Source organism: Macaca thibetana, chromosome 20, assembly GCF_024542745.1.
Source record: "Macaca thibetana thibetana isolate TM-01 chromosome 20, ASM2454274v1, whole genome shotgun sequence".
NCBI lineage: Eukaryota > Metazoa > Chordata > Mammalia > Primates > Cercopithecidae > Macaca > Macaca thibetana.
In genome coordinates, this window is record NC_065597.1 from 37,709,527 (window position 1) to 37,716,651 (window position 7,125).

Below are 7,125 nucleotides of genomic sequence, written 5' to 3' on the forward strand. Positions count from 1 at the left end.
GAACTTAACTAGTGTGGCTTTTGCCTTGTATGGGTGTATTTATTTACTCGCTTATTTTTCGTGTGTGTGTGTGTGCGCGCGCGCGTGTGTGTTTGTGTGTGTCCCGTGTGTGTGTGTGTGCGCGCGCGCGCGCGTGTGTTTGTGTGTGTCCCGTGTGTGTGTGTGCGCGCGCGCGCGCGTGTGTGTTTGTGTGTGTCCCGTGTGTGTGTGTGCGCGCGCGCGCGTGTGTTTGTGTGTGTCCCGTGTGTGTGTGTGCGCGCGCGCGCGTGTGTTTGTGTGTGTCCCGTGTGTGTGTGTGTGCGCGCGCGCGTGCGTGTTTGTGTGTGTCCCGTGTGTGTGTGTGTGCGCGCGCGCGTGTGTGTTTGTGTGTGTCCCGTGTGTGTGTGTGTGCGCGCGCGCGTGTGTGTTTGTGTGTGTCCCGTGTCAAGGTGCAGGAGGGAGACAAAGGAAGAGTAAGCTCACACTCTGGGGCCTGGCCGGCCAGGACGGGAAGGCTATGATTTCATGGCTTTTGTACTGGGTGGCGAGCCTGCATTCTCTCACTGCACCAGGCCGCTAACAAGTGGGCCCGCAGCCCTCCAGGGCCTTTGGAGTGCACTCATCTGAGAGATTGTGCTTTTCCCCGCCGCTCAGATTTATTTTGCCAAAGTTACAGGGCAATTATGGAAATGCGCCCTTTGAAGCTGGGCTGATTTCTCTTTATTTTCTTCTCCCTGACAAAGCAGAGCTTCCCTGCCTCTTGCTGGTCTCTCTCTCCTCTCTCTCTCCCTTTCCTCTTTTTTTCCTGATATTTATTAGATAGCAGGAGTTTCCAGAGGTTATGTGAAAAAATCTTTTAAATGATGATAAAAATGAATACAGATTAAAATAATGTTACTATTATTTTTGTGTGTGTGTGTGTGTGTGTTAAAGGACTTTGATGACCAGGAGGGGAGAAATAGATTCAGAATAGCAGGAGACAGACTCCTCCTGCACGGATGGTGGGTGCACCCTAGTCAAGCCTGAGGCCCGCAGCAGCCTGGCTGGCCCACAGGCTGGCAGTGGACTGGCCTGGCCACCCGAGGCCCCTGCTGTGCCCCTGGAATCCACAGCTCCACAGACTGAGCAGAAGTGCCTGTCTGATTCCTCACACCTCTGGAATAAGAGGCCCAGGCTCCACAGAGCAGTGTTTTCTGGGTTTGGTACATTATTTATCACTGGAGAATGGAATCTGGAGGCTCCATGTGAACCGGCCCCACTGATTTCTCTTCGCCGCCCCACTCTGCTTGATGCTGGGGCATTGAGGAAAAGTGTCTGAAGCCTGATGGCGTCCACCTCAGTGCTGGTGAGGCCCGTGGACGGGGAGAGTCAGCCCGGATTGCTGGGTGTCCGGGGGCCTCTGTTTCTATTTCTTAGAGTGGTTTTGAAGTTTTCTTTGTCCATATTTTGGTTTGCCCCTTCCTTCCTCCCTTCCTGTCTTTGGGGTGAATGGCTAGTTATCTGTGGACCAACACCAACAGGAAGTCTTATCACCTCCAGGAGCTGGCGCTGGCCCTGGTGGCCTGCGCAGAGTGGAGGCCGTTTCAGTGCTCACTTCCTTGGCCTGTTTTAAAATATAAAACGAGCTGAGCGTGGTGGCTCAGGCCTGTAATCCCAGCACCTTGGGAAACCAAGGTGGGTGGATCACCTGAGGTCAGGAATTTGAGACCAGCCTGGCCAACATGGCGAAACCCAGTCTCTACTAAAAATACAGAAATTAGCTGGGCATGGTGGCGCATGCCTGTAGTCCCAGTTATTTGGGGGCTGAGGCAGGAGAATCACTTGAACCCGGGAGGCGGAGGTTGCAGTGAGCTGAGATCGCGCTATTGCACTCTAACCTGGGCAGCAAGAGCAAAACCCCATCTCAAAAAAGAAATACAAATAAAAATAGAATGGAGTAAAGTGTGTGCTGATGATGTGATAGACCTCTTCTCTGCACTGTCCATGCATTTTATTTAATGTTCGTAGCCCCCCTGTGGAAGGCAGTATTATTATCTCACTTTCACAGATGAGGAAACTAAGGCTTGGAGTGGAGTGGGGCAGAAGGGCGGGGGTATCAGGAAACTCTTCTGGAAACACAGAGCAATCTCCATGGATTAGACAAAGTCAAGGCAGAACATTCTATAGGGCGTGCTGTCATCTGAACCGCAAGGGGCATATGTGTGTGTGCGCGCACAAGAAGCTGATAAGAGTGGTTCCCTCAGGGAAAGGAGCTGGCAGCTGGGAGTTGAGACAGGAGGAATGTTTTCCAGGGTGTATCCCTCTGCTCCTTTTGAACCATGAGCCAGCTCTTTAAAACGCGGTTTTGTGTGGTTTTATTTTTTTATTTTTATTTATTTTTATGTTTTTGCACACAGTCTTGCTCTGTGGCCTAGCCCAGAGTATAGTGGTGGGATCTTGGCTCACTGCAACCTCCACCTCCCAAGTTCAAGCGATTCTCATGCCTCAGCCTCTCGAGTAGCTGGGATTACAGGTGCACACCACCACGCCTGGCTAAATTTTCTATTTTTTCACCATGTTGCCCAGGCTGATCTTTAACTCCTGGATTCAAGCAATCCTCCCGCCATCATCTCCCAAAGTGCCATGATTACAGGCGTTAGCCATCATGCCTGGCCTATTTTGTTTGTTTTAAAATCACTAAAATGCATCTGGGAGAGGAGAGAGAAAGAGAAAGGCAAGAAGCCACCTTCTCCGGATCTCTCAGCGAAGTTGAAAATGACTCACTCGTTGGACACCACAGATATTCACAAAGCACCTGTGTAGGAACATGCACCTCAGGCGTGGTGCTCCAGAAGATGGAACCCAGAATCAGACTGCCTTGGTTCAAATCCCAGCTGCATCGCACTCTAACTGTGGGACCTTGGGGTACCAACTTCACCTCTCTGAGCTTGGCTCCCTCCTAAAATAGAAAGAATAATTATATTACCTTTCTCATAGGCTGCTGAGAAAATGAAGTGAGTGAATTCACGCCAAAAGCAACGCATCATTCATAATGATTGGCCTCATGCATAATCATTAACTAATACATTACATATGTTATTTTTATTAATTGTAACAACCACCCTGGCCATAAGCATAATTGTCCCCATTTTATAGATAGGTAAATCCAAGCTCAGCCACTTGTTCAGCATGGCCCATCAAGGGTGGAGCCAGCACTGATTCAGGCCTTTCTGACTCCGAATGCACAGGCATGCATTCGTCTGTGCTGGAATCTACCCTGGTTCATGCATCGAGATTTGGAGTGGAGTGTTCTGCAGCTGTGAACCCAATTTAATCCCATGCTGTCCCTCTACTTGACCTACCTGATGTTCACGGGCGTGACACTGTCTTGGATGGGCCAGGGCCACGTGCAGCCCTAGCACATCGCATCCACCTGCCTCCGCTGTGGAAGACAGAATGCAAGGGCATCTGAGAGCTGTGTCAGAGGAATAACCTGGAATCTGTTGTCCTCTCTCCTCTCTCTCTCTCTCTCTTTTTTTTGAAATGGAGTCACCCTCTATAGTCCAGGCTGCAGTGCGGTGGCATGATCTTGGCTCACTGCAACCTCTGCCTCCCAGGTTCAAGCAAGCCTCCTGCCTCAGCCTCCTGAGTACCTGGTATTACAGGCACCTGCCACCATATCCAGCTAACTTTTGTGTTTTTAATAGAGACAGGGTTTCACCGTGCTGGCCAGGCTGTCTTGAAATCCTGACCTCAGGTGATCCGCCCAGCCTCAGCCTCCCAAAGTGCTGGGATTACAGGCTTGAGCCACTGCCCCCGGCCCTCTCATTTATTTTTTCAGTAGCAACAGGACAGGACGAAGATCTCTGTCCACTCCTTTAATTGCTTTTCATCTTCACTCCTGGTGGAAGGAGGCTTTGGGGGTAATTGCACATGGAAATTTTGCTGTGAGAGGCCATCCACATTAGCAGGAGAAAGGCTTGCCTTCCTTCTAGATTTTTGCTCCTCCTCAATGTGTCGTCCCTGGACCAGCACCTGCAGCATCAGCCTGGGAGCTGGTTAGAAATGTGAATTCTCAGGCCCCTTCCAGGTCCAGTCAATCAGAATTCGCATTTTCCTAGGAGTTCCTGTGTGATGCCAGTGCAATCTTTTTTTTTTTTGAAGATATGGTCTCACTCTGTCACCCAGGCTGGAATGCAGTGATATGATTATAACTCACTGCAGCCTGGAACTCCTGAGCTCAAGCAATCCTCCCCACTCAGCCTCCTGAGTTGCTCGGACTATAGGCACACACCACCATACCTGGCTGATTTTTTCTAAAGTTTTTGTCGAAAAGGGGTCAGGCGGATATCAAACTACTGGCCTCAAGCAATCCTCCAGTCTCAGCCTCCCAAAGTACTGGGATTACAAGAATGAGCCACCGTGCCCTGCTGCGTGTGCATACTAAAAGGTGAGAAGTACTGGTCTAGGTACTCCTCAGTAAAACCTAGGGCCCCACCAGGATGGAGCTGGAACAGTCTCTGAGACTTGGATCTCCATGGGAAATGCACAATGGGGCTGGGATGCTGTGGGGGAGACCAAGGAGGGAGGCAGCAAAGGAAAGACTGAGTGAGGTCGAGGGGGAAGGAGCCAAGCAGCAACCCAAGCAGCAACCCGAGGCGGATTACACCAAGACGGAAGATGGATCTGGCCTCTTTCTCTGCCTTTAAACATGTTTGTGATTGGCTGTAACACTGGGTTTTTCATGGCCACAGCCTCTGCCCACATAGCCTTCCAGATACTTCACAGCATAGTGACACGGGAGAGACCTAGTTAGACAAACGTAGGACTTTATTAATAGCAACCAACTTCTTGCGCATTGAAGATCACAGCGGATCCCCACTAACCTTGGGTATGCCTCATGAAAGAAAAGATAGAATAAGAGAGAGGAAAGAAGAAAAGAAAGAAAGGAGTAAGGAAGGAAGGTCATTCTGGATAAGCACAAAACAGGTAGGAGCCCTTGAGGGCAAGGACTGTGTCATTCACTTTTTCTTTTTGAGACACAGTCTCACTCTGTCGCCCAGGTTGGAGTACAGTGGTGCAATCTCAGCTCACTGCAACATCTGCCTCCCAGGCGCAGGCAACTCTCCTGCCTCAGCCTCCTGAGTAGCTGAGATTACAGGCATCCACCACCATGCCTGGCTAATTTTTGCACTTTTAGTAGAGATGAAGTTTCACTATTATGGCCAGGCTGGTCTCGAACTCCTGACCTCAGGTGATCCTCCCACCTTGGCCTCCCAAAGTGCTGGGATTACGGGCATGAGCCATCGTGCCAGGCCTCATTCACATCTTTTTATTCATTCATTCATTTATTCAACAACATCGCACAGGGAGCCAACACGTGAACAAAGTCCCTGCTTTCCTGGTGCCTTCAGTCTACTGGAAACAGTTTTATAAAATTAACGGTAATAATGTGTTGTGTTGTCTGGAATATGAGGGATAAGAACAAGAGGCTGTTAAGTATGCATGACGAAGAGGACTTAGCCTAGTTTGGGATGGGGAAGGATTTATGCATTCATGGGCCTGGGGACACAAAGGAGGCCTGCAGCACAGTGGGAAAGAGGAAGAGGAGGGCCCTGGACCTGTGCCATCCTCCAACATGGCAGCCGCTGCCCACACATGGCTACTGAGCACTGGAAATGCAGCTGGTCCTAACCGAGCTGTGCCATCAAAATGCACTCTGGAATTCGAAGACTCCAGATATTAAAAGAAAAAAGAATGTAAAGCATCACAATGATTTTATGTTTTTACATATTGAAATGACAGTATTTTGAACATACAGGGTTAAATAAGATATACAGATGCTCCTCAACTTACTGTGGCATTATGACTCAGTAAACCCATTATAAGTTGAAAATGTTGTAAGTCAAAAATGCACTTAATTATATCTAGGCTACTGAACACCATAGCTCAGCCCAGCCTGCCTTCAGCATGCTCAGAATGCTTACATTAGCCTACAGTTAGGCAAAATCATCTAACACAAAGCCTGTTTTATTTATATTTTATTTTATTTTATTTTATTTTTGAGACAGAGCCTCATTCTGTCACCCAGGTTGGAGTGCAGTGGCACGATCTTGGCTCACTGCAAACTTCCACCCCCCAGGTTCAAGCAATTCTCCTGCTTCAGCCTCCCGAGTCGCTGGGACTACAGACATGCACCGCCATGCCCAGCTAATTCTTATATTTTTCATAGAGATGGGGTTTCACCATGTTGGCCAGGCTGGTCTCGAACTCCTGACCTCAAGTTATCTGCCTGTCTTGGGATTACAGGCGTGAGCCAATACGCCTGGCCACAACACCTGTTTTATAGTAAAGTGTTGACTATCTCTCATACTGCATATTTCCAGCCTGGGAAAATATTACATTGCAATGGTTTTGCACCATTGTAAAGCCAAAAAATTGTAAGTTGAACCATCGTAAGTTTGGAACTATTATTTAAATTAATTTTATCTGTTTCTTTATACGTTTTAAATGTAATTATTAGAATTTTTTTGAGATGCTGTTGCCCAGGCTGGAGAACAATGGCACAATCTCTGCTCATTGCAACCTCCGCCTCCCAGGATTTTCTCTCTTGAGTGATTCTCCTGCCTCAGCCTCTTGAGTAGCTGGGATTACAAGTGTGAGCCACCACACCCTGCTAATTTTTGTGTTTTTAGTAGAGATGGGGTTTCACCATGTTAGCCAGGCTGGTCTCAAATGCCTGACCTCAGGTGAGCCGCCCACCTTGTTATCTCAAAGTGCTGGGATTACAGGCATGAGCCACAGCCTCTGGCCAGAAATTTTTAAATGACATACATGGCACATGTTGTTCCTAGTGGGCAGCACTGACCTCAAAAGACTGAGGTACAGGAGTCCATATTCCAGCACCACTGTTTGCCAGTTAAGGCACCTTGAGCAAATTAGCTTAGCCACACTAAGCCTCAGTGCTGTCATTTGTAAATAATCATATCTAGCATTTATTGTGTAGCTTGCATATGTTAAGCACATATAGCAATGTATCCAATCTTTACGAGGTCCAATGAGGTAGGTACTACAATTACCTCCATTTTGCAGCTGGAGAAACGGAGGCTCAGGAAGATATAATTCACCAAAAGCCACAGCCCCAGGAAGTAGGGGGAAGTATAATTG